The sequence below is a fragment of the Euprymna scolopes genome, chromosome 41 (genome assembly GCF_053919585.1).
Source record: "Euprymna scolopes isolate OS-2025 chromosome 41, ASM5391958v1, whole genome shotgun sequence".
NCBI classification, from domain to species: Eukaryota; Metazoa; Mollusca; class Cephalopoda; order Sepiida; family Sepiolidae; genus Euprymna; species Euprymna scolopes.
This window is the reverse complement of record NC_136522.1, coordinates 43,278,860-43,306,457: the sequence shown is the minus strand read 5'-3', so window position 1 is coordinate 43,306,457 and position 27,598 is coordinate 43,278,860. Positions and strand designations below refer to the sequence as shown.

Below are 27,598 nucleotides of genomic sequence, written 5' to 3'. Positions count from 1 at the left end.
TGTATTAGAATCGGAAGAATATTGGAATTGTCCTATCACTAGTAGGAAGGCATGCAGGTGAATTTGATGAAGAAATAGATTTTACAATGAAATACCAACTATTATAGAAAGTAATATCATTTTACATAACAATGCGTTCGACTAGATTAATTAAAATGATTCTCTGTTTAATTAGGTTGAAATAATGTCCGAGGAAAGCTGTTCCGATCTTATGCGTTGAAAGTTATGTATATTATTTTAACCTTGCCATAAAAAAAATTCGATGTTATTGTAACCGACTATATTTTCATGATAGGCGTTTTTTATTTGTCAGCATAAATAGTCGTCGTTGTTTAAATAGCACCAGAACCTAAATAGTAATTTAAGAGAAACAAGCCTTTCCTTACTGTGTCTTATAATAATAGGGTAAATGGACCATAGCGTTTATCAAAACATATTTTTTTATCTGACCCATTGATAGTAAATTTGGTATTCAATATACTTAATAAGAAGCTAAAATCGAATATGAATAACGCCATAGCATCCCTTGTAACATATATTCTAGGTGTATTTCATTGATATGCATAGTTCTGTTTTAATGCGCATCGGAAAAATGCACAACATTTATAGCATAATATGAAAATTATCGTAGAATTTCCGCAAAACATCACAACGATATTAATTTTGTGAAAATTATTGTCGATTTCTGTGACAAGTACTGATTACTGAATTTCGTTTTCGAGAGTTCCCCGTTTTTGATGATATGGAAATAAAAAAAAGTCATTAATCAGTGGCGGAACGGTGTCAAATTATATTGTGCGAAATAAATACCTACGCTAATAAATTATTAATAAATCTTATCAACGATTTCATTGCCATGCAAAATTCTCGCGAACACCCACAAATACATACACACAAGCACGCATTCAGATAAACAAACTAATATTTCTGGTGAACCAAGTGCAAAAAAGATAATTACACTTAAGGGAACAGCGAGGATACTAAAAAGAGCTCTCGGTTGGTTTAAATAAAAAGCGGGGCAATGTTGGCAGCTGGTTTGGCTGCCCCATACCCAGTATTACAATCTTCATAGGAAGAAAAAATAATAAAAAATAAACACACACACAAATATATATATATATATATATATATATATATATATATATATATATATATATATATATACTCCTATAAATTCGGTTTTTGGTGTGTATTGTTATTCATATTGAAACCCCTCTTTCCTATTTATTTAAAAAGAAAATACAACTTTCTTATACATGGCTTGTATTTGCATATTCTATTCACCATTCATTTGAATTAATTCCCTATTAGTTTATTCGGTTTTATTATGGTATGATCATCTTTAGTTAACCATTATGTGTAATTATATTAATGCAGATATCTACATAATTTATACTTGCATAATATTAGCGTAAAAATGTATAGTAAACACAAAACTGTTTCCATATATATTTATGTATAGTATATATTTTTGTTTAACAAATTTTGCCTGCCAAATTCCTCCTAGAATTTTTGTCTACAGATAGCAAACTTCATATATAAGATAGTTGAACCCATGCGAAACTTTATAATTGGGTTTTACCCGGGAAAATTCGGTGCAAACGTGTGAAAATTAAAAAAAAATGCCCGGTGAAAGTCGAACGCCGGCATTACGAATGCATCATGTAGTAGCTATTGGTTCATGTTTTAATTTTTAGGCCTGCATCATAAATGTCTTCATAGCCCAGCCATTGACAGACAGAGGCAAAAATAAATCGTGAGCTGAACGTTTGGTTTCGATTTTCGGTGGTGGCGCACGATTTTTTTTTTTTTGTTTTTTTAACTGTTTCAATCACTATCATTTCAGCCCGGCGTTGCCCGGGGGTTTGGATGTGTCTGTTGAGCAAAAAAAAAAAGTGGTAGTAGAAAGGCAGGCTCGAACCCGTACTGCGAAGGAGGAAAAGAACGGGGGAAAACCCCCGACGTCTATGCTGTTACGACTACTGCCAAACCGGAAGTGACATATCTTTTTAAATGAAGGCTAGACAATCGAAAGGAGATGGTGACTTTAAAAAATATCGGCGAAAAAAGCGACTCGCCCCTGTAGAAAAGTTCCCAGTTGAAGGTGAAGATATTAATGTTTTTAGCCAATAGTTTGATATTTGTCGTCTGAAAGGTCGGACTTAAAAACGATATTAATCTTGGTAAAATCCGCCGCCTCTGTCAAAAGTTTATGGCAGACGTGAAAACATACATACATACATTTATGTATTGGTAACTAAAAATTTTCGACCCAAACCGATTAAAAAGCTTTCCCTATCTCTGAATACCCTTTATGTCAAATTTCAAATGTTTAGACCAGAAATTGTCTGAGTAATTTAGTAGAGACCGCAGAGGTAATTTTTTTAAATTTTGATCCCTATTATGACCACTTAAAATGTATTGTTTTGGGCTCAAATCAAGTTATTAAGTTAGATCCATGTCGAAGGAACCTATATCTAAAGTGTTTGGATCAAAAATTATCGGAGGAGTTCGGTAGATTTCTCAAAACTCAAATCATTGAACTTTGACCCCTTAACAGCCAACTTTATGACCGAAAACGGATCCCAAAGATTTTCCCAAATCTCAGTACCCTGTATATCAAATTTCGAGTCTGAAGACTTAAAATTGAGAAAGTTATTGCATAGGGAAATGTACACAGACACACACACAGATTCACAGACAAACAGACACACAGATACACAGACACGTTCACTTTTATAGATATATTGCATGCGTTCCCGGCGTTGCCCGGGTGTTTGGAGGTTGATGTTGAGCCAAAAAACAAAATAAACGGTAATTTTTTTTAAATTTGACCCCTATTATGAGCCCTTAACATTTATTGTTTTAGGCTCTAATTAGGTTATTAATTAGAGCCATGTACAAGGAACCTATATCTAAAATTTCAAGTGTTTAGACCAAAAATTGTTGGGGGAGTTTGGTAGAATTCTCAAAGGCAAAATCGTTGAACTTTGGCCCATTAATCGCCAAATTTCTGACCGAAAACGGATCAGGTAGATTTTCCCAAATCTCAGAACACTGTATATCAAATTTCGAGTCTGTAGACTAAAAATTGACAGAGTTATTGCGTAGGAAAATGTACACAGACAGACACACAGACACACAGACGCGTTCACGTTTATAGATATACTAGCATGGGTGTCCGGCGTTGCCTGGGTGTTTGGAGGTGTATACTGAGCAAAAAAAAAAAGCGGTCTATTTTTTTAACTTTGACCCCTATTATGACCCCTTAACATTGTTTTGGGCTCAAATAAAGTTATCAAGTTAGATCCATGTCCAAGGAACCATATCAAATATTGATATTCTTAGATGAAAATGACGTCTTTGCACGCCTTTTAGGGGAAACTCATATTTCTTTCATTCGTCTAGATATTGTATATCAAGAAAGAGAATTTCCAGCCCCTGTTTTAATTCTTTGCTATGGTCAACATAAGTTTTCTTTCGATCCTTAAAAACAGTACATTTAAGATTGTGGTCATCCTTCAAAGTGAATGCTCTAGGACGACCAGATCCAGATTTCCCTTTTACCAAGCGTTCGACTTCGAACCTTTGACCAATTCGCTTCACCACAGAAAGAGATGCTTTCACATTTTCTTTTCTTAAAATATTAAAAATCTGCTTGTAGTCATTTTGGACTGCCTTAATCCTGCAATTCGGTTTCTTATATCCTCGCCAAGATTCGGCCTTACCATTTTTTGGGATTAATTGTTTCACTTATTATTATATGCTATAATAATAATGATTTACAAAAGTAAAATTTTCAGTTAAAATTAACAAAAATGCATGGAAATATATTGAAAAATCAATTTCTTCCTTATTTCACTATTGACCCATTTATTTTTGCTCGTGAGTATATATATATATATATATATATATATATATATATATATATATTAAATGAAAGGCGAGGGATAAAAATTATATATAACCTTATATCATCAAAAATAAAAGGGGGAAAATAAAGAAAAAACTGTTTGGAATTTCGAGGCTAACGGCTTTTTTATCACAAGAGAAGAAGGAGCAGAATTATGTAACATACAAATATAGAGAAAAAATGACTTAATTGCATTCAGATATAAAATGTAAATGAAAGAATATATAATATGGAACATAGTAATTAAATGAAGGTACAACACATAAGGGTAAATCGATAGATATGTAGTTTGCTCCTCTTAATAATGTTGAGTTTTTTTTTCTATCTTGATAAGTTTTGCTTTGTTAAAGATCCACTCTTTGATAAAATCGTTATATTATAAGTATATATACGTATCTATATATACATAGTGTTTGGGACTAGGTTACTAGACCTTATGTGTAATGTACAGCTGTTTCCATGTACTATGTAGTAAGTTCGGGATCTGGGGACCACATGGAATAGAAGACCACCGCAATTTTAATGACTCGTATCGGCTTAAAAAGTGAAAATCTTAGCTTCTTTTTAATAATTTTAAGACTGTGAGATGTGAGTTAAACAATTTCGACGAAGGGTTGGAAGAAAAAACTATCAGGAAGGTAGCACTCTTTCTGACTCTTCGCGAAATTTCGCCAGGGAACAGCAACAATGTGCATCATGATTTCGGCAATGTAACCTGAGTGACGAATGTGCAGAAACTGGTGAACGAAGAACTTGGCTACGCTTCATATATAAGTCGCAAGGGCAAAATATTCAGCCGAGAATTCTATGGAACCAATTTACGATAGACAGGAAACTGTGTAAACAAGTTCAAGCATCCAGTAAAGCCAACATTATTTTGTCCTTTTTATATGTATTTCATAACGCGTAGAAAAACATGTGACTGCAGAGTTCACAAAATACTGTGTCAAACTAGTGCTCTTTACCTGTGTGTTCAGTAAAGCTCACTAAGACCAATGTCACTTACCATTCTCCAATGTTGTCAAGTGTACGGTGGAGAGAATATTGTCAGTAAGTCCACATGTGTGGCAGGTAAAAAAAAGTCAATAGCTTCATCAATCACCATATTTGGCCGTTCAGCTTGATTAGCTGAGTCGCCCAAGCCTCATTGAAGGATAACTTGAAGAGTGTGTGCTCCAGGTTTAATTCTAACACAGGGCCATAGTTTAGGCCCAGGCCGACTTCGCTAAGTCTACAGTAATTATAAAGACATACTATTTGGAACTTGAAAATACATCAAATATTGGTCAATATATGACTTACTTTTTTACACAACTTGTAAATGTCTCTTTAACAGGCTGTACAGTGTACATCAACTATATTATACTAAAACATATTTTCGGGATAACTTCCAGTATTTCAATCGAAGTATTTATTATTATTATTATTATTATTAGTAGTAGTAGTAGTAGTAGTAGTAGTAGTAGTAGTAGTAGTAGTAGAAGTGTAGTAGTAGCAGCAGCAGTAGTAGTAGTAGTAGAAGCGGTACTGATAGTAGTAGTAATAATAATAATAATTATGATAAATGCAAGTTAATTTTTACAAAATGTAAACTGAGGAAGAATAAAAACAGAAGAACCGGACCCGATAGAAATAAAACTCAACTGGAGCAAGGTATGTGAAGAGAAAACCACAATCTTGAATGGCTTAAACATGAAGGAAGCGTTAAACAATTCGGAGAAGCGACAGAAAATGAAATTAGCAAGGAACCATTCAAGGCAACTCTAAAAGATTTGTCAAACTGGAGAGCAAAATATTACGACGAAATACAAGGATACTGGCTCAAAAAGTTCACGATACTACATGACAGTTTAATTTGAAATAAGGGAAGATGCATACACGAAACAGAAGTGCAAGATTAGATAATTAAAGATAGAAATAAACTGATGCACAAATACACTGAAAAGCAATTACAGCCTCATAAAATGCTAAACGATTTTGTTGGAAATCTAAACTGAGAGAACAGATATTCTCTTAATAATTGTTGACTACATCCTGATGAACAGAAAAGATGCCGGAAAGGGAAAAGGATAATAGAGGATGTAAAACGTAAAAAACAGAACGTAGACACAGCATGCATCGACTACAAGAAAGCCAACCACAGAATTCCTCAAGCACGGATTGTTTGAAGAATTTTATGGTGAACTCTGATTAAAACACAAATAGTTATCTTTCAAGGATATACCCTATTACCACTTCTGATTATCATGGCCATGGTGCCTTTTAACAGTATACTAATGTGATGCCAAGTCAGGTAGAAGCTCACTAATACAGACGAAAGAATGAACCAAATAATGTATATGGACAATCTAAAACATTTCGGAAGGAAAAAAGGAACTAGAGACAGCCAGGATATCCAAATAGAATTTGGAATAGAAAAGTGCGTGTTCTTTTATAAACAGGCGAGGCAGCAATTGTTATGAAATTACCAAACAAAGGAGAGATAAGAATATTAAGGGAACATAACGCCTACATATATTTCGAAGTTCTGGAATCAGATAACAATAAATGAATAAAAATGAAAACTGAAAAATAATACCTAAGAGGAACTAGAAAACTCATAGAAACTAAATTATATTGTAGACCCTTAATAAAAGGCACAAAAATAGGCAGTATCACTAGTAAGATATTCTGGACACTTCATACATTGGACTAATAAAGGATTGAGACATGTTGACTGTAAGACAAGTAAACTAATGACCATACACAACGCACTCCACCAAAATGACGATACTGTCTAACTTTACGTTAAAAGGAAAGACAGAAATAGAGGACTACTTAGAATGAAGACTATCTGAATGGCACAAGAAACGAATTAGAAGAAAAATCACGTAGAATACAGAAAGGCTAATCACTGCAGCAAGTTGTCGTAAGAAGTTATAAAAAAACGGTTGAAGCATTAAAGAAACCCCTTGAATGCGTAGTGTAACCTATGTAAAACATAAGGAGACATACTAAAAAATAATAATTAAAAAATTGTAGTGTCGCTATAAATCGGCGCCAAACTAATAATCGAGAAGGTCAAATAGACCGAGAAGAGAAATCACTAACCAGACCTCTACTGAATGAGTGCAAAGAGGACTGCGACATTGGGGAGGCTTATTGCCACTCAAGTTCCAGTGAAAACTAATAGTAGCTACCTAGGATAAATCAGTTCTAAACGGCTATTGTAATAGGTTGGTTGGTTGGTTGGTTGTTTTTGTTTTACGGTATATCAACCCTTTTCGAGTTATTTAATGCCGAATCCAAAGATTTTGAAGAAAATTTTTTTAATAGAATGTATTTGTTTTTTTTTTTTTCACGTCGGTTTCTATTTAACCCATAGTTGGAACCCTAACAGGTACTACCACTCCGGGTCAGAGTGGACCTGGGAGCAATGGTAATTAAAGGGTGGCTCCACACTTCCCAAAGCCCACAAGCTGGGGTCTCACCACTGGATATAGTTTAAGGTCATATCCAGGACCCCCATTGAGGGACTTTTACCCTCTGCAGGGGGGCAGTCGGCGTATTCTAATGCCCCACCGACAGGGCCGCTATTGTAATAGGATTTTCACTTGTTAATCGAGGGAGACGGTAGGGACTAGAAATCTGGTGATGCTTGTTGTCACTCAGATTTCAAGGAACCCCACAGTTTGTTTTCAAAGATGATTTTATGATAATCGTTTGTGTGGAATCTCTTAGTACACAATAGTAATAACTTTACTAAATTGTAGATTTTGCAATCCCAGCAGAGTGAAGATAAACAAGATAGAAATAGGAAACGATATGCGAACTTGCTAGAAACCTGAAAGGAATATGAAATCTGAAAACAATCAATATAATTGTGTAAGCATAAGAACTAGTCCCAAAGTACTTGGAAAAAAGAAAATCAAGAGGAAGACTATACAACGGACATCAATTCTGAAAACAGCTGAAATTTTCAGGAAAAAACGCGCTTCAAAATGATATATAACATAGCTTTATATATCAATGAATTGATTCAGAAATCGTATATAAAAACATATGTAAGAAAACGATATTGTTTTTGCACCAACCTAATGAATAGTATAGGATACTGACTAAAGCATTAACAGATATAATCGTGCAATAGATGTAATAGTATAATCGCAGCTTCTTACAAGTACCAAATCTTCATTAGTAAAAAAAGTATGATAGTAAATTAATAAACCCATTAGTTTCTGTTACCATAAAAACCGATACTAAACATGTATCCGTAAGTCGGTTTCAAAGAAACAGATCCGAAGTTTATTGTAGAATAAATATTTCATAAGTACTAATGCTATGTTGTATGAAGTTAATGATGCTCTTAGTTACCTGAATATATGATATATTTATGAAGTTCTGGGCCATTTTAAATATATACTTTATTTTCATCAAAAAAGCAAAAATAAATTCATTCATTTTTTGACTACAGAAAATCATAACTTTAGTAAATGTATATTTTGTTTAAACAAAATAATATATTTCCACTAATATTTAAATAAAAATAATGGATCTAATATTGTACGTGGTCATTATTTGATAAATACTGAAAGATTCATTAGAATTGGATAATTACCTGATTTTTGGTGCTTTTTACAGTAAAGGGAGAGGTAAGAATGTTTATACTTTTTGAGCATCGCATCTATTTTGCACGTATTATATAAAGCTATGTTATATATCATTCTGAAGCGCGTTTTTCGATTTATTGAATTGTGTTATTCGTTACCGTTCTCAATCTCTTCATTCAACATACACAAAAACTAATCCGCAAAATTTGCTGGTTCCAGCTCAAACTAGGCGAAAAAGCTGCTGAGACAGCTCGTGATATCAATGATACATTTGACCCAGGAACCACTAACGAAAGTGTAGCACAATAGTTGTTCACGAAATTTCGCAATGGTGATGAGAGCCTCGAAGACGAAGACGGTCGCGGCCGGCCGACTGCGGTTGATACCGAACATTTAACAGCTTTAATTGAAGCCGATCCTCACAAAAACGCCATGTAAAGTTGATGTTAAATTCGAGGTCGACCACTTAACAAGCGTTTGCCATTTAAACCAAATAGGGAAGTCAAAAATGTTGGATAAATGGGTGCCACATACCCTGACCGATTATAAAAAAAGATCGTCGTTTAAAGATGTCGTCTTCGCTCCTTCTGCGCAACGACCCATTTCTCGAGCGGATTGTGACGTGTCATGAGAAGTGAATCCTTTACGACAACCGGTGACGTTCGGCACAGTGGTTGGATGCCGGAGAAGCTCCACAACACTTCCCATAGCCAAAATTGCAGCACAAAAATGATTATGGTGACTGTTTGGTGGTTTTCGACCGATCTCATCCATTAAAGCTTCTTGAATCCTGGTGAAACAATTACGGCGGAAAAGTACTGCCGACAAATTGACGAAAAGCACCAGAAGCTCCACCGTGTGTGCCAGAGATTGGTCATTATTAAGGGACCAACTCTCCTCCAATACAATGCTCGCCCGCAGACGCTAAACGAATTGGGTTACGGGACTCTGCCTCATCAGGCATATTCACTGAACTTCTAACCCACCGATTATTACTTTTTCAAGCATCTCAACAACTTTCTGTGCGAAATATGCTTCAAAAGCCGATGATGCCGAATCGACCTTCAATGACTTTATCGCATTCAGAACTCCGGACCTTTATGCTAATGGGATAAATATGCTTGGTTCTCGTTGGCAAACATGTGTCGATTATTATTATTCGATTATTAAAGTTTATTATGAAAGTAGTTATGATCTTTTAAAGTTTAACCTTAAAAGACGACAATATTTGTGCACCAATCTTATATATATATATATATATATATATATATATATATATATATATATATATATATATATATATATATAAATATATGTGTGTGTGTGTGTGTGTGTGTATAATTCTAATTAATGGTTAAATACCTACAGACACTAGTGTTTCATTCTTTTTGGAATCCTCGGTGCATGGTGTCACGATTAACACCAGTCGACAGATTCGAACCTGGTAATTGAAGCCGATCCTCACAATTTCTGAAATTGTTTCAATTTTTTTTAAAATACGAAGTAATACGTCTTCCCTTTATGATTGCCTTAATGTATATATATATATATATATATATATATATATATATATATATATATATATATATATATATATATATATATATATATACCATCTAGTATATCTTTTTGTATATACATACGTATGTATGTGTGTGTTCGTATACACACATAAATATATGCATATATATGTATATATACACGCATAAATATATGTATATATATATATATATATATATATATATATATACATATATATGCGTGTGTGTGAAAGAGAATGGAGAGTAGATGTAGATAATTTTAATGCCATAGTTTACAAGTTTAAGTGTTCTACACAAATACAGGCGTAACATTATAAACGCAAAACTCTTTAGAAAACTGATCGGTACTTATAAAAAGAACAATAAATTCTCTGATTTTCTGTGATTAATGTCTTTGTTCTGATTCACGATAATATCTATGTATGTCACTTCTTTATTAATCAGTGACAATAAAGGTATACCTAATGATGAGGTATTCTGTCTGAAACGAGATAAATTCGTTAAAGTCATTATTGCTGAACCGATTTAGTCGCTTTACTGTGAGGTTTTGTACGTGTTTCCTCTGTTAAATATTAACACACACAGACACGCATGATATATATATAAATATATATATATATATATACATTAAGGCAATCATGAAGGGAAGACATATTCCTTCGTATTTAAAAAAAGGACCGAGGAGAAAAGGAAAATGGATAGCGACTAAAATAATAAAACAAGGGAAATAAAAAAAAAATCAAAAAGAGTCAATTGACATGTTTCGCCCTCACTCGTCAAAATTGGAATCGAGGGATTTATTTTTTAGTAATTTGTTTTCCTTGATGATAAAATCTAAAAAAAAAAAAAGACAGGAGCATGAGCAATCGTATTGGGATGAATTTTAGAGGCTGATCACGTTCAAACCCAACAAGCAGTCCTTTTGCTTACAAAGGGAAGGCTTCCGAAGGCAAACGTGAACAGTCTCCAAGCCTTTTAGATGATATACGGAGTGAGCTCGACTCAATACGGAGAAAGAGTCGATGCTGAAGTTCGTTGTACAATCCCGATATTTTATAAAGTGTTCCGTTATAGCGGATCCATATGTGTTGTTTACAGCGTCTGTAGGTAGGAATGTTCCATTCCTGATTTTGCTTGGTACATGTTGTTGTATGCGACTTAGCAATTTTAAAGACGTTCGACCTACGTAGTCGGCACCGCAACCACATTTAAATGAATAAATGACATTACTAATATGATGAGGGGGTAGAACATCTTTTTTCTTGAAAGCCATTAATGGTTTTGTGTTATACACTACACGAACATATGAAGCAAAATAACGTCCTGCAACAGTTGATCTAATTTGTTTGATAAATTTTTCACTTACTTTTTCCAACCACGGCAATCGAATATAAACCGGACATTTATCTACCATAGTGGGTTTTGTTCGTAAAAAATCTGCTCTTTTCCTTTTAATGGTGGTTTTAATTACATCTAAAGGATACCCATTATTGGACAAAGCATCTGTAATTGTATTTAATTCTTCATCCAATTTTTCTGGCGAGCAGATCATTAGGGCACGATGTGTTAATGTCCAAATTAAATTACATTTTCGCCTGTTAGGGCAGAATGAATCCCAGCATGTATCCCAGTGAATGTCGGTTTGCGATAAATCGATGTAACGTAACTAGATAGAGTTTTGTAAGCAAAAGGACTGTTTGTTGGGTTTGAACGTGATCAGCCTCTAAAATTCATCCCCATACGATTGCTCTTGCTCCCATCTTTTTTTTTAGATTTTATCATTAAGGAAAAAAATTACTAAAAAATAAATCCCTCGATTCCAATTTTGATGAGTGAGGGCGAAACATGTCAATTGACTCGTTTTGAATATTTTTTTCTATTTCCTTTTCCCTGCTTTTATTTTTAATCGCTATCCATTTTCCTTTTCTCCTCAGTCTTTTTTTTAAATATAAAATGAATTCCGAAGGAATACGTCTTCCCTTCATGATTGTCTTAATAAAGTTTTGTTCCACCATAAAAAAGCAACTGTTTTTATTATATTTTACTAATACGCAGAAGTTCATCTTATTTTTATTAGTGTAGTCGATGTTTGTTCACTATGATCCGATTTTCCAAATCATAAATATATGTTTTTCTGGTCATTATACCATCCTTACAGGCATTAGCATTTCATACTGTGGCGTTGTCTATGATCATTTTTTATAATACAAATCCTCGTAAGCACCAGTCCCTATTTTTGAAGTAGTATTTGTTGTTTTGTCAAAATAGCTTATGTATATTTTTTATGTATTCTGAATTCTACAGATTGCAACATCTCGGTGAATAGTTTTTGAGTCGTCATCATTTCTATGACATAATTCTGTAAATAATTTATACAGCGTGGGGATTAAGATCAAAATAAAAGTCCATCTCATTCCCTCTTGTGTCAACTAGAAACATGCAGTATTATAACTGACTTGTGTTCCTCTTTCCATTCTCCTTTTTAACTTCGCTTTTTTCTTCTCGTTCTACTCCTTATTATTATGAACATTATCATCATTATTGAATAACGAAGCACTTATCTCACGATACATTATCAATTATTTTCACTGATAAAAACTGGTTGTTCCCCAGTAAGCTCAGCTTCTTTTCATCACTATTGTAACTAATGCGATCTTCTTACAACATCGTGTTCTCGTAACTGCCGATTGCTTTCTCTAAAAACTCAGCAAGATACCCATAATCTGTGAACTGAATTGAAGTTTGGATCATGCGATCTACATGTAGTTTATTCATTTTTCTGGGTGATAAGAATATTCAACGATGTTAAACTGTGTTATATTTATGACATAAGGATTGAATCTCAGCGGAAATAATACGATCATGTTCCGTGAATCAATGACAATTTTGCCAAGGTCGCGTGCCACCAGGTAAAGACCAACACGCTGATAGGCAGCCCCAATGGTATTAGTTCGGCATCTTTTACTAGGAATTGAAAGGAAAGGAAAAAACAAAATAACATCCGCCAACAACACAACGTGATGTGAGATTATACAAGAACGAATGATATTTTGTTTCATCGTAGTTATTATTTATAAAATATATTTGCAAATGTAAATCTTTTAAAATCGTAGAGTATTTGCTCTTATTCATCACACTCCTGTATTTTAATAATTTTCTAAATAATAAATTTGACGCCATTTTGAACGGTCTTATAGTTCAAAATATAACGTAAAAAGTTTACTACTAATAAACAGTTTTATTATTCTATCAATATTTATTTATAAATATTCTATTATATAATTCTGATTATAGTTCAAGCAAAAGAACTAATTAAATTCTTAGTTTGAGAAAAGTTGACTGAATCTAAATGTTTAGGCTTAGGCAGCATCACATCGTCACAAACCTCGGGATGTAACTTCCAATACTTTACCGACTGAGTATCGAATTCATCAGACAAGAGAAATAAACAACATCCTCTCAACTAAGTCGATTAGGACATAAAAAAGCAATCTACACCATTATCACAAGCGTGTCGAATTACTGTGTATGTATTCTCTTAAAGTCTACTTTATAACATATTTCCATCCCAGTATATATTTATCTATATCTATCCTGCACAGGTCTGACTGCATATGTAGTGTCCATTTATCAACATTGTCCGACTTTATATGCATTGGTTTGTTATCATCATCCCTTGTATTTCTGAAATTGTTTCATTCGAACAACATCAAACATTGCCAGCCCACGCGAACTGTGCAACCATTGTGAAAAGAATTCGACTGCGCCCATATCCGTAATGATAGTTAAATAAAATATGTCAACAAGTGTTTCACCCTTGAATCAATACATTATAATCATGGCGGAATTATCTTTACAAATCAAGACTATAGGGAAAGATTACAAACGTAGTTTTAGAATTACAATCTCTTGTATGGTATTTTCCTATTGTAATTAATTTTTAGAAATCCGGAGAAACAAATGTCATCCGGTATTTGTTTGAATCAGTAATTTATCAAGACGTTGTAAATCACATAAACAATTGCTATCTAATAAGTTATCAGTAATGATTGAAACCTACATGATAAACTAATGACATACTGACTGTAGTATTGAATGTAATTAATTAATCTCTGCATAAGGTGTGTAGCTCTAGCAGTGGCTGTTACTTTACTAGAAAGAAATACATGGAAGAAACGTTGGTAAAGTTTTGGCACGGATACAGTGTGGGAGAAATTATCGATAGTGGTTTCAGCTAAACGAGTGTTTTCGTGAACGTTAGACGAGGAGGTATATAGATGTGAGCTCAGACTAGCACTCGACACGAATATAAGTATAAAGCTGAGACAGTCTTTTTTTGTTCGAAATAGGTTGCAGGGAAAAGATAGGGGCATACCCCATTATTCACATATAAATATAAATATATATATATTATATTTTCACCCCAAACAAGGCAGATTGCCACTTTGCTGTAGGGGCTACTATCAAGGACATACGCTACTGGGGTACTATGTAGGGAGTTCCGCAGTAATATGTAGGTTCACGTTACACTTTAACTTTAGCGTGTCAGTACAATTGGGGAAGCAGGGAGCCGGAATGGAATTCCAAAGTCTAGCGGTTCTGAGGAAGAAACTATTGGAGTGGAAAGCTCTTCTCCATCTAGGGATCTTTACTGTGTAGGGGTGGGATTTAACATCTTGTCGGGTATGTCGATAGTATTTACGTCGTGGATGCACAAGTGCTTGCAGTTCGTCAGAACATTGGCTATAAAATAGTTATAGAACAAGCAGAGGGACACAACATTTCATCGGCGCAATAGACACTGCAGCTTAGATGACAGTTCAAGACCTATCAGGTTGGCGATTCTCTTTTGAACCTTGTCTAAGAATGAGAGAATAGTAGCAGATGCACCAACCCAAATATGACAAACAATACGCCATACATGAGCGAATGGTGGCCTTATAGAGATACAGGATACTTTCGGGCGTTGTAGCTTTCTAGCACGGTAAAGAGAACCTACCTTATTCGCAGTTGTCCTGACAATGCTCTCAATATAATTTTTCCAACTCATGTTTCCTGTGAACGTTAGGCCGAGGATTTTAAAAGAATTACTTTTATATAATGAATCTTTGGCTATTTTTATTGGTGGTAGAGAAGGTTTCTTGTAATTATTGAAGGAAACAAGTTTAATCTTGGCAGCATTGAATGTGACCATCAATTTTTGTTTACTACTCATTGGAGGTTACCATCTAGTGTTTCTGCCATTTCTTTAGATATGTGTTCATTTGTTTTCCTGTCGTGCATGTTATAAAGCGTGGTGCATATATACCCATCTCAGAGGCAATTTTCTCGAGGAGGTCCTTTATGAATATTAGGAATAATAAAGTCCAAGGATAGACCACTCTCGTGTCTATATCATATTGTTTAGATGCACGACCGTCGAGGGCAACCTGGAGTTTTCTCTTATCTAAGAAGGATTTAATTATGTTAAGTAAATCGTTGATCAAATGTCGTCAGCATTAATTCATTTACGTTGAAAATAAACTACTTGACTCTGTGTGGTAAGATAGCTACACGTATATATATATATATATATATATATATATATATATATATATATATATATATATTGGGCACCGCCAAAATGCCCGAAAAATCAAGTTGTTGTTGTTTTTTAAAAAGAAATTACATTCATTAAAATCCATTATTTCTGAGTAACTTTTTTTCCAGAAAGATAAAACCCTGAATTTTATCATATAGAAAGCAGAATAATGTAAAACATTTTCTACTATTTTTAATTAAATTTAAAATGTTAAAATTTCCCCCAAGTTTAACAATTGACATTTTAGTCTTGCACAAAAAACGTATATAAATAGTTAAAAAAAAGAAAGGTTTTTGAAAGAGTTAAGTTGTTTATATCTTGTCTAACTAAGATTTAGGGTGAGTTTCTATGAGAATATGCAAAAATATTATAATATAAGTACCTGGATTTCAAATAATTCCACTTATTCATATAGGCAACCAGTTACTTCATGTCGATTTGAGACAATATTTACATTTGTACTTGATAAAAAGCAAAATACGGAAGACCAAACTGGCCAAAAAAACTTATTTTTCAGTGACGAAAATTTCAATGTATTATTAACGCTGAGGCTGGCCAGTACCAGATGAGTGACCATTTGTATGAGTTTGGTTTTTAATGTGTATGTGTGTGAGGGTCAGGCCCTCCAAAATGGGGGGGGAGCAATTTAAAGCAAAATAAAAAAAATATTTCAGCGCGTTTGGTCCACCGTAGTCGAAAGGCGGCAAACGTTTTCAAACGGGATAAAAATGATATTTTTAACATAAAGATCACACTATTTATCGATTTGTTTTGTATCAATTCTTCAAAGCATCCCCTGTTTAGCTCGCTAAAAAAATTGTTAACTTATTTATCTAAGATTTTAAAATGGCTTTCTTCGTATAAATATTTTTAAAAAACTTTTTTTGTTTTGCTTAACAATTATTTTACTTAACATATTCACTAAATTTCACACTTCAAAACTCAAAAGCGGAATAATTAAACACAATCGAATTTCTGATGTTCAGACGTCAAAATAAGGTATGCAAACAAGTTTTTTTTAATCTATAATCCTGTCCCTTACAACAAGACAATATGTGTTGTTCAGTTTCAGATGATTATTTTAAGCATATTTGGAACCCCCTTAAAACAAGGGGGGTTTTGTAAGCAAAATATATATATATATATAAATATCGTTTATGAAAAATAAGTAGACTGTTATAAAGTTCATTATTCTCTTAATAATCTCTGAAAATTTTGTATTGATTGGATAAGTACCTGATTTTTGGTAGATTTATAAAAAGACGGTCCGTCAAAAAGTACTGACCTGCCCCCCTCGTTTTGGCGGTGCCTAATATATATATATATATATATATATATATATATATATATATATATATATATATATATATATATATACGTTAGTAAATGTAAATGTATGTGCTTATATAAACATACCTGGATATATATATATATGTGTGTGTGTGTGTGTGCTTGTGTGTGAATGAATGAATAAAATATATAGAATGTCACATTTACTCTTTGAATATACTAATATATAAAGAGAGAGAGATATATATTTCAATAGAAACACCCTATTAAAGCGGCTAGCTAAATAGGTATCCAGCAATACACAATACACACACATACATACATACACAAGAATCGTATGTATGCCGTAAAAGGTAAGAGGAATACGTCAGGTCAGCTAATTCGCCAAACAATAAGTCGAAGACAATGAAATTTAATAAAATTTACTTATTTTTTTTATATTACTGCATGCCTGTGGAACTCTGTTCCGTTTTTCTGCTTTCACACTGGCTACAATATGGCCGTCTTCAAGTCCAAGTGAAAAAGTTCTTGATGAACCGGCCCCTCTAGTAATACAATTTACCAATTTTCCATTACCAACAATTACTACATTTTCCCATTGAATACTGTACACTCATTAACCTTTATAACCTTTATTGTCGAGTGATTTCCGGGCCTTGATAAGTGGTGGCTGCTTTGTATATATATATATATATATATATATATATATATATATATATATATATATATATATATATATACGAACAGGGGAAAAAAGCGATTTTTCAGTCTTATCTTTGCTCCGCATTGCAACTAATCAAAAGTCATTTATTCTTTTGCGCTCCTTCATTTCATTTTTAGACTAAACAACGTTCACTTCAGTTTGAAATATTTTTTACTTGTTTCCACAGACATTGCAAATACTTATTGCCTACACATTTAAGATTAAAATATATTTATCCTTTAAGAAAGAGTATATATATACTTTCAACCACAGGTATTGTAGCTAATACTTTTTTATTTCTTTTTAATTCAAGTATTATCATTTTTTTTTAAATATTTATTAATAGCGCGCATCCCTCCGGTATTTTTTGTAGCTAACGTTTAGGTCTTATGTTTTCTTACTTAGAATTCTTGTTCTAAGTCGTTTTCCTTCGGTTCTGTTTAACCTTTAACAATGATTTAACATTTGAACATGACGCTCGATAATTACTTCAAGTTAAATGCCTAATTCTGTGATTTCATCATATTAGCATTGCCCTATTCTTTACTATATTTTAATATATAAATTCTGTATGAAACAAAACTTCTCTTTTTATCTAAAGTTTTCGATAAAATTTTATTGTCGCACTAATTGATATGGTCTCATATTTTTAGGAGGATAAATTCGCGTATTTAGTATTTTCTTCTGTTTCTCTTTTATAACAACGTTGTTGTCCTTCATCCAACCATTGTACGCATTAATTTATTTAATATATTAAAAAATATGTGTGTGAGTGGGTTTCCTAGTGACTTGGAAAAAACTGATTCGATTAAAAAAAAAAAATTCACACAAAGATACTTGATGTGTCTGGAGTTTTCTTATGTAGGCTTTTGTATCAAAATATAATCGATAAGTATCGAAAATCGATAATTGTAAAAAAAAATCCGATTAAAGAAGAAAGTATGATTTTGACCAAATGTAACACTTTTATACAAGCTAGTATCACAGTGCATTTGAGAAGTTTTAGCATCGCATAAGCAGAAATACCTAAGTAGTAGATTTTTTTATAAGACAAGGGCGCATTCGAAATAACTGTTTCTTTTTATAGCACAACTGATCTGTGATACTTGACTTTTGTAAGTTACCTTGCCTGCGGAATGTTTATCAATCCACTTCTGAGTCTCCAGACTTCGATTTTGATATGTAGAGTACTTGGACCTGTGGAACACTTTCGGTTTAGTTTTCAGACGGTAAAATAACTGAGAAGCATTCAAAGTTGAAAAAAAAACTTGATCTTGGCTTAGCGCAAGTCGTCTATATCTGTTCATCTGTGCACATGCGATAATTAAAAGGTATAAGTAAAACAAGGTTGTTTTTACTTGTTTTAACCTTTAATTCAAGCAATTATATAAAACAAAATTTTATAAAATAAACAGCACGGTATCTCCAGTGCAATGTAGACTACAATGTATTGTGAACTAAGTCAGATCGGAAAAGCATATGATGCTTTCATTCTGATCATCGCGATGGGTCCCCAACTAAAGTCGGCACGCAATCGATTTAATTGAAAATGTGTAATGTTACCGATTTCAATTATAATAAAACTATAGAAGTGTGAAAAGTTCGTTGCTAATTATTCAATCCCGGGCAACGTAAGGCCCCTTTATATATATATATATATATATATATATATAGAGAGAGAGAGAGAGAGAGAGAGAGAGAGAGAGAGAAAGAAAGAGAGACAGAGAAAGAGAGACAGAGAAATAAAAAGGAACAAACCGTATTATGTGTTCATCAACGTTTCGTCTTTATTTCCACTTCCTCGAAATAAAGACGAAACGTTGATGAACACATAATACGGTTTGTTCCTTTTTATTTCTCTTTTTTGTCGGAATACTATTTCCATTATTTTCATCATATATATATATATATATATATATATATATATATATATATATATATATATATACATACATATATATGTGCGCGCGTGTGTGTATGTGTGTGTGTATAATGCTTAAATCTAATGTCTGATTTAATGACATTTCAGGACTATTGATGTGATTCATTTCATATTTTTTTGTTTTGACTAATATACTTATCTTTGTGTATAGAAATGTCTTTACATTCAAAATGTGACGCCTGATAAGTACTTTGATTATCTCAAGCAGACAGCTTGTGTGATAAGTTTTGTTTAAAATAGTAGATATAAGTAATAATTTTCGTTGTTCTAAGAAATGACCAGACTATTTCTATACATTTTTCTGCGTTAAATATAAAATATTATATTTCATATCATTTTCATGAGTATATTTGGTATCAACAATGTTTTATAATTCTATTCATTCTCATCATTACCGCTATAGGCGTTTTGCACATACTATATTTTAATACGTTTTGCACATATATTTTAATACGTTTTGCACATATATTTTTTTACGTTTTTCACATGTTATATTTTTTTACGTTTTGCACATGTTATATTTTTATACATTTTGCACATATTATATTTTAATACGTTGGTCGATGTTGGAAAGGTTTCTTACAAATATCACAGTTACGCAGGCGGGTGATTTCTTTACAATACTTTGAATTTAGTTTTGCAGAAAATTCCTTGTCATCGCAAAACATGTTGCCACATACTATTGCTAGTATATATTAAGTATTTAATTTGCAAATGACCAACTAGTAGTGATAATTTCTTCATGACGTATGCTATACTACCTCGAAGGAGGAAGCACTACATGGGAAGGTGGTCTCATACGAACAGAACAGATTCCACACTACTCCGTATAGAGGAGTTAATGTATGTAAGGACAAAATAGATAGAATATGAACACGTACCTTTACCCCACAAAAAAGAAGGTACTTCTGAGGATGGTATCATAACAACAGATATAACATAACACCTTCAAAAACAAAAAGGGAGGTAATCCTAGAGTTTATAAAAACATAACCACCGAAAAAAAAACATAACATTACCCTCTTAAACTGAGCACAGGAAGATCGTTCCTTAATCTGAAATAGAATTGTTAACTAAATTGCTCATTAAAATTAGTCAAATAGTATAACCTATACAAATTATAGTTTCGTTTTCAAACAAGCAGGTATTATGCGAATTGTTTTCCTCATTGAATAGAATCTTCAGCATTGATATGTTTATGCAATTAGATATGTGTATATGTTTATGCGTACGTACAACATTCACTCCTCAACTTATTAACCGATCATTATAGCACTAGAAATCACAGCAACTAGGAGTGATAGGTCTCTCTCTGGGGTGTTTTTAGTGTAATCTAATTTCTACGCAAAGGCGGTAAAAGTGGAGTGGAATCTCTCGATGAACATTCAGTAAAAAATAGATGTCTTCAATTACAATTATAAACATTCAATATACATCAATAAATATTCATCAAGTTTTTATTTTGTTGTAGTATTTTATAGAGTTTTAGATATAGAATCTGTCGACCACCTCCAATTTGAAAAATCAAATATTTCAGATTTGTATTAAATTTAATTCATACTCGTAAACCCAATTCCCTGACTTTTAATTTTTAATATATTTGAATCTAAATCAAACCTTAAATTATACATATTCTTTTCAATCAAAGTCTCTGCTGGATTTTAATCAAAATCTGGGTTATTATTCTTGGTACACGGTTTTGTATTATGTCTTTTTTATCTCAATTCGAGGAACAACGACTGATATAAACGTTTTCTGTCCGGATAATTAATCATACGTATTCCGGGACGAGTATTCTACAACCACTGTGATAACATAGCATAGTTTTATATGATTATATATTCACGACTGGTTTTTAACGATTCCAGTCATGCTATTATTTAATGTAACTAGTTTGAACCAGTACATTAAAAGTGGCGCATATATTGAAGTATTATTTACATAGATAGATGACAGACATATCGTAAAAGAGTGTTTACAGGACGAACCACAATTATAAGCGAAAAAAAATTGTAAAGGTTCCTCGTGCTACAGCAATATTTTTGCGGATTTTTACTCGTTTTCTGTTAATTGTTTTATGTTTGTATATTAATGGAAGATGTACTTACAGCCATATATTTTTCCATTCAGATCAAATATTACACTTCGTCAGTTGTTTGTGTATAAAAAATTTAAAGCCAAAAGCATAAATATTTTTACACTTTCAAGAAAATTACCGTGCGAATGACCTTTCGCGGCAATGAGACAATATAAACGTTTACGTGTTAGATTTACTAACTATAAAATATTGCAAAATATTATTATAGTCACGTTAGACACCGATTAAAGTTTTTATGTGTAATTCGAAGGTCGGATATTGAGTTTTTCGATTCTTTTGATGTTTTACTAGAAACAACTTTGAAATGGGGCTACAATTTTCTAATGAAATAAATCTATTGAAGTTAATAATTTTGCACTACTTTTAGCACGAATATATATATATATATATATATATATACTTGTTTATTGTTATATAAACATGCTCACATCCCGCTGCTACAAACAGCCACTTGTTTCAATCAAACAACAGATATCATCAGGCAGCGACTTGACTATTCAAAAGTTCAATGAATAAATTATTATTCATTGAACTTTTGAATAGTCAAGTCGCTGCCTGATGATATCTGTTGTTTGATTGAAACAAGTGGCTGTTTGTAGCAGCGGGATGTGAGCATGTTTATATAACAATAAACAAGTATTATCAGCTCTTTTTATTGAGCACTATCTAACAACCTCGTTGAATTCATTAGTCCATTACTTTTGAATATAAAAAAACCCCGAGTATATATATATATATATATATATATATATATATAACTACTTCATTTACTCACATAAATTTAATATACGAAACTTTAAGTATTTACTTCAAAAGTGCTCAATACGTAGGTAGAGCTAGTTAGTAATTTATGAAATATATATGGCGATTAAGCTACACTAAATATTCTGCGTTTCATCCACTATAGGATTCGTCAGGCTTATAAGCCTGACGAATCCTATAGTGGATGAAACTCAGAATATTCAGTGTAGCTTAATCGCCATATATATTTTATAAATTACTATATATATATATATATATATATATATATATATATATATATATATATATATATAATGACCTTGTCTGTCTGATGAACGGTCTCTACGAAACTACGCCTTCAGGTTTTAGTCTACAAACTTAAAAGGTAATATATGTGGGATTTGAGCTTGGAATACACATTCGATTTGGTCTTTAGCTGATAAACATAAAACATATGCGGAAAAATTAGAAATAATGGAAATTTCAGTCGACATAAAGTGCACTTGTACTCATGTGCAAATATACATTTATGCGTTGAAGTCAATTAAATTTAAACATTTTCTCATCCACCTTATACATCTGATGATAGCTGAAACAGTAACGATTAGCGCTTTAATTTTTTAAGCTACTACTTTATATTGGGGATGATATCTATATATCTATATCTATATCTATATATATATATATATATATATATATATATATATATATATATATATATATATATATAAACAAACACCCGGGCAACGCCGGGCTGAAATACCAGTATATCTATAAAAGTGAACGTGTCTGTGTGTCTGTCTGTCTGTGTGTCTGTCTCTCTGTCTGTGTACATTTCCCTACGCAATAACTCTGTCAATGTCTACAAACTCGAAATTTGATATACAGGGTAGTGAGATTTATCAAAATCTATGTAATGGTTTTCGGCCAGAAATTTGTCTGTTAAGGGGTAAAAGTTCAACGAATTGACCTTTCAGAACTCTACCAAACTCCTCCGACACTTTTGGGTCTAAACATTTGAAATTTTAGATATAGGTTCCTCGGGCATGGATCTAACTTAATAACTTAATTTAAACCCAAGACAATAGATGTTAAGTGGTCAAAAAGGATTCAAAGTTATTTAGAAAATTACCTTTGCGGTCTCTATCAAATTACTCAGACAATTTCTGGTCTAAACATTTGAAATTTTACATAAAGAGTATTAAGAGATAGGGCAAACTTTTTCATCGGTTTGGGTCGAAAATTTTTAGTTACCAATATATAAATGTATGTATGTATGTATGTATGTATGTATGTATGTATGTTTGCATGTCTGCCTAAAAACCTTTGACAGAGGCGACGGATTTTACCGGCCTCAGTATCGTTTTTAAGTTCGACCTTTCATACGACAAATATCGAAACATTGGTTAAAAACATTAATACCTTCACCTTCAACTAGGCACTTTTCTACAGAGGGGAGGGGTTCACATTTGTCGCCAATATTTTTGAAAGTTATCTTCTCCTTTAGATTGTCTAGCCTTAATTTTAAAAAATATCGCTTCCGGTTTGGCATAGTCGTCAGGTTTTTACCCTATTCTTTTCCTTCTTTGCGGTACGGGTTCGTGCCTGCCTTCCTACTACCACTTTTTTTGTTGTGCCACCGCCACATCAAAACACACTGGCAACGCCGGGCTGAAATGCTAGTATATCTATAAAAGTGAACGTGTCTGTGTATTTGTCTGCCTGTGTATCTGTCTGTCTGTGTGTGTACATTTCCCTAACCAATAACTCTGTCAACTTTAAGTCTACAGACTCGAAATTTGATATACAAGGGACTGAGATTTGGGAAAATCTTTGTCACCGGATTTCGGCCAGAAATTTGTCTGTTAAGGCATCAAAGTTCAACGATTTGACCCTTTAGAACTCTACCAAACTCCTCCGAAAATTTTGGGTCTAAACACTTGAGATTTTAGGTATAGGTTCCTTGGACATGGATCTAACATAATAACCTGATTTGAGCCCCAAACAATAAATGTTACGGGGTCATAATAGGGATAAAAGTTTTAACAAATATACCTCTGCGGTCTCTACCAAATTACTCAGGCAATTTCTGATCTAAACATTTGAAATTTTACATAAAGGGTATTCAGAGATAGGGCAAAGTTTTTAATCGGTTTGGGCGAAAAATTTGAGCTACCAATATATAAATGTATGTATGTATGTATGTATGCATATTTGCATATCTGCCTAAAAATTTCGACAGAGGCGACGAGTTTTCACAAGATCAGTATCGTTTTGAAGCTCATCAGATGACAAACAGTGAAAAATTGGCTAAAAACATTAATTTCTTCACCCTCAACTTGGCACTTTTCTACAGGGAGGGGTCGCTTTTTCGCCAATATTTTCGAAAGTCATTTCTTCTTTTCGATTGCCTAGCTTTAATTTAAACTTACGTCACTTCCGGTTTGACGGTGATCATAACAGCGTAGACGTCACGTTTTTTCCCGTACTTTTCTTCCTTCGTGGTACGGGTTCGAGCCTGCCTTCCAACTACCACTTTTTTTTTTTTTTGCTCAACATACACCTCCAAAATGCTGGGCAACGCCGGGCACCCATGCTAGTAATCTATATATCTAAAAAAGTGAAAGTGTCTGTCAATTTCCAGTCTACAGACTCGAAATTTGATATAAAGCGTATTGAGATTTTGGAAAATCTTTCTAATCCGTTTTCGGCCAGAAATTTGGCTATTAAGGGGTCACAGTTCAACGATTTGACCTTTGAGAACTCTACAAAACTCCTCCGACAATTTTAGGTATAAACGATTGAACTTTTAGATATAGATTCCTTGTACATGGATCTAACTTAATAATTTGATTTGAGCCCCAAACAATAAATGTTAAGAGGGGTAGTTTTTTAAAAAAATTACCACTGCGGTCTCTACAAAATTACTCAGACAATTTCTGGTCTAAACATTTAACACGTAACGGGTATTCAGAGATAGGGTAAACTGTTTAATCACTTTGGGTCGAAAATTTAAGCTACCAATATATAAATATATGTATATATGTTTGCATGTCTGCCTAAAACTTTCGACAGAGGGGACGGATTTTCACAATATTAGTATTGTTTTGAAGCTCGGCTCTTCAGACGACAAATACGGAAAAATTGACTACAAACATTAATTTCTTCACCCTCAACTGGGCACTTTCAACAGGGAAGGGTTGCCTTTTTTGCCGATATTTTTGAAAGTCATCCCCTCTTTTCGATTGCCTAACTTTAATTTAAACCTACGTTCCTTCCGGTTTGGCGGTGGTCGTAACAGTAAAGACGTCAGGTTTTTCCCCGTTCTTTTCCTCCTTCGCAGTACGGGTTCGAGCCCGCCTTCCTACTATGACTTTTTTTTTTGCTCAACATACACCTCCAAACACCCGGGCAACGCCGGGAACCCATGCTAGTAATAAATAAAGTAGTGACTCTGTAATAATATTGTATGTAATAATACATACGAACTCCTCACAGATTGTTATATCATATTTATATGTATTTTACTACCGAGCAACGCCATGCCGCCTGCTAGTATATATAAAAGTAGACTTATCTGTTTGATGAACGGTCTTTATCACACTTCTCTTTTTAATTTTTGGTCTACCGACTTTAAACTTGATATGTAATGAACAGGAACCTGTGGAACAAATTCGTTTTGATTTTAAATGGGAAAAGCTGTTTCTAAAAGAAAATAAATGTTGAAGAAAAATTAAATTTTGCATGCCTAAGTCGACTTCAAGTGCACTTGTACGCATGCACAAATATACATTTATGCACTGTTCAGAGTTTTGAATAAATGAAAGTGGAAACACTTTTGAAATCAGCCCTATCCGGTGGACAAAAAAGTTCTTAGGGTTTTTTACTTTTCAATTCAGATTTACATCCCTTGGCTTAAACAAAACTTTATTGGTGGAAATGAGTATCAGGAGAATAAACACATTTATGCCATTTACGTAAAAATCTTGCGTTCTGGTGGCGATGAAGTTTAAGAAACTATTTTTGTATATCTCCTAGGGCTTTTTAAGCATTTCTTACGCAGAAAGTTGTCGATATACTTAAAAAAAGGTAATCGGTACGTTAAAGGCCTAGAGAGTATGGTAGATGAGGCAGAGTTCCGTAGCCTAATTTGATTAAATCGTACAGGGCCGGTTTAGCAACTTGGTGGGGCATTATCGGACATCTCTTGGACAAATAAGAAACCTTTAAATTCGTAAATAAAAACCCAACTTATTAAAATATTTTCATTCAAAACACTATTTACTTGATATCATATTGCAAATGTTAACTTTAACTTTTCTTTCGACATGTAATCGTCATTAAATACTATTATATATATATATATATATATATATATATATATATATATATATTACATATAACTGTCATTAAATATTATTAAATATTTTATATATAATTGTCATAAAATATTATTAAACATTTTACATATAATTGTCATAAAATATTATTAAATATTTTACATATAATTGTCATTAAATATTATTTTATAGTTTACATATAATTGTCATTAAATAATTTAAAATATTTTACATATAATTGTTATTAAATATTTTATGTTTTTTCTTCCGTATTATTTTCAAGGCAATACACGAGCAACAGCAGGTGAATACTAATAATTTATATATAAGTTCGGGGGGCGGGCGTGTACGTCTGTGCGTATATATATATATATATATATATATATATATATATGTGTGTGTGTATGTGTGTATGTGTGTGTGTTTCTATTTATTGCTCATTGGTCTCATCTATTATTTATACAGAAGAGTAGTTTGTGTTGTAATCTTGCAAGAAAATTGATAGGCGGTGCGCGAAATGAAAACGTCGACTCCGCTTTGTTCACAGACGGACGGACGGGAATTGCGTTGTATGTGTCCTACAGATATTCCTTACTATTTTCGTTAATATTGCCATTATCACGTTTGTACGCCTATTTACTAGTATATAACACACGATAATTTATACATAGTCCCTTCCTACCAAATGATAATTAAGCTACAAAGTTTCCTTGATTGATTTTATGGACACCGTTGTGATCCATGCATTTAACTTTGTTGCATTCAAATCCAAACAATCTGGTAAAATATACCGTTGGAAACTTGAACGGTTATTTGTAATATAGTGAATCATTACTAGGCCTATCCTTTTCCTTGTTTTC

At 32.9% G+C, this 27,598-nt stretch overlaps 1 protein-coding gene across 1 annotated transcript in view; it reads left to right on the top strand.

The window, feature by feature from the left end:
• The window catches only part of LOC145266487 (uncharacterized), a 113,859-nt gene that overhangs the window by 50,371 nt on the left and 35,890 nt on the right, over window positions 1-27,598 (top strand). The gene's annotated exons all lie outside the window — the stretch shown is intronic.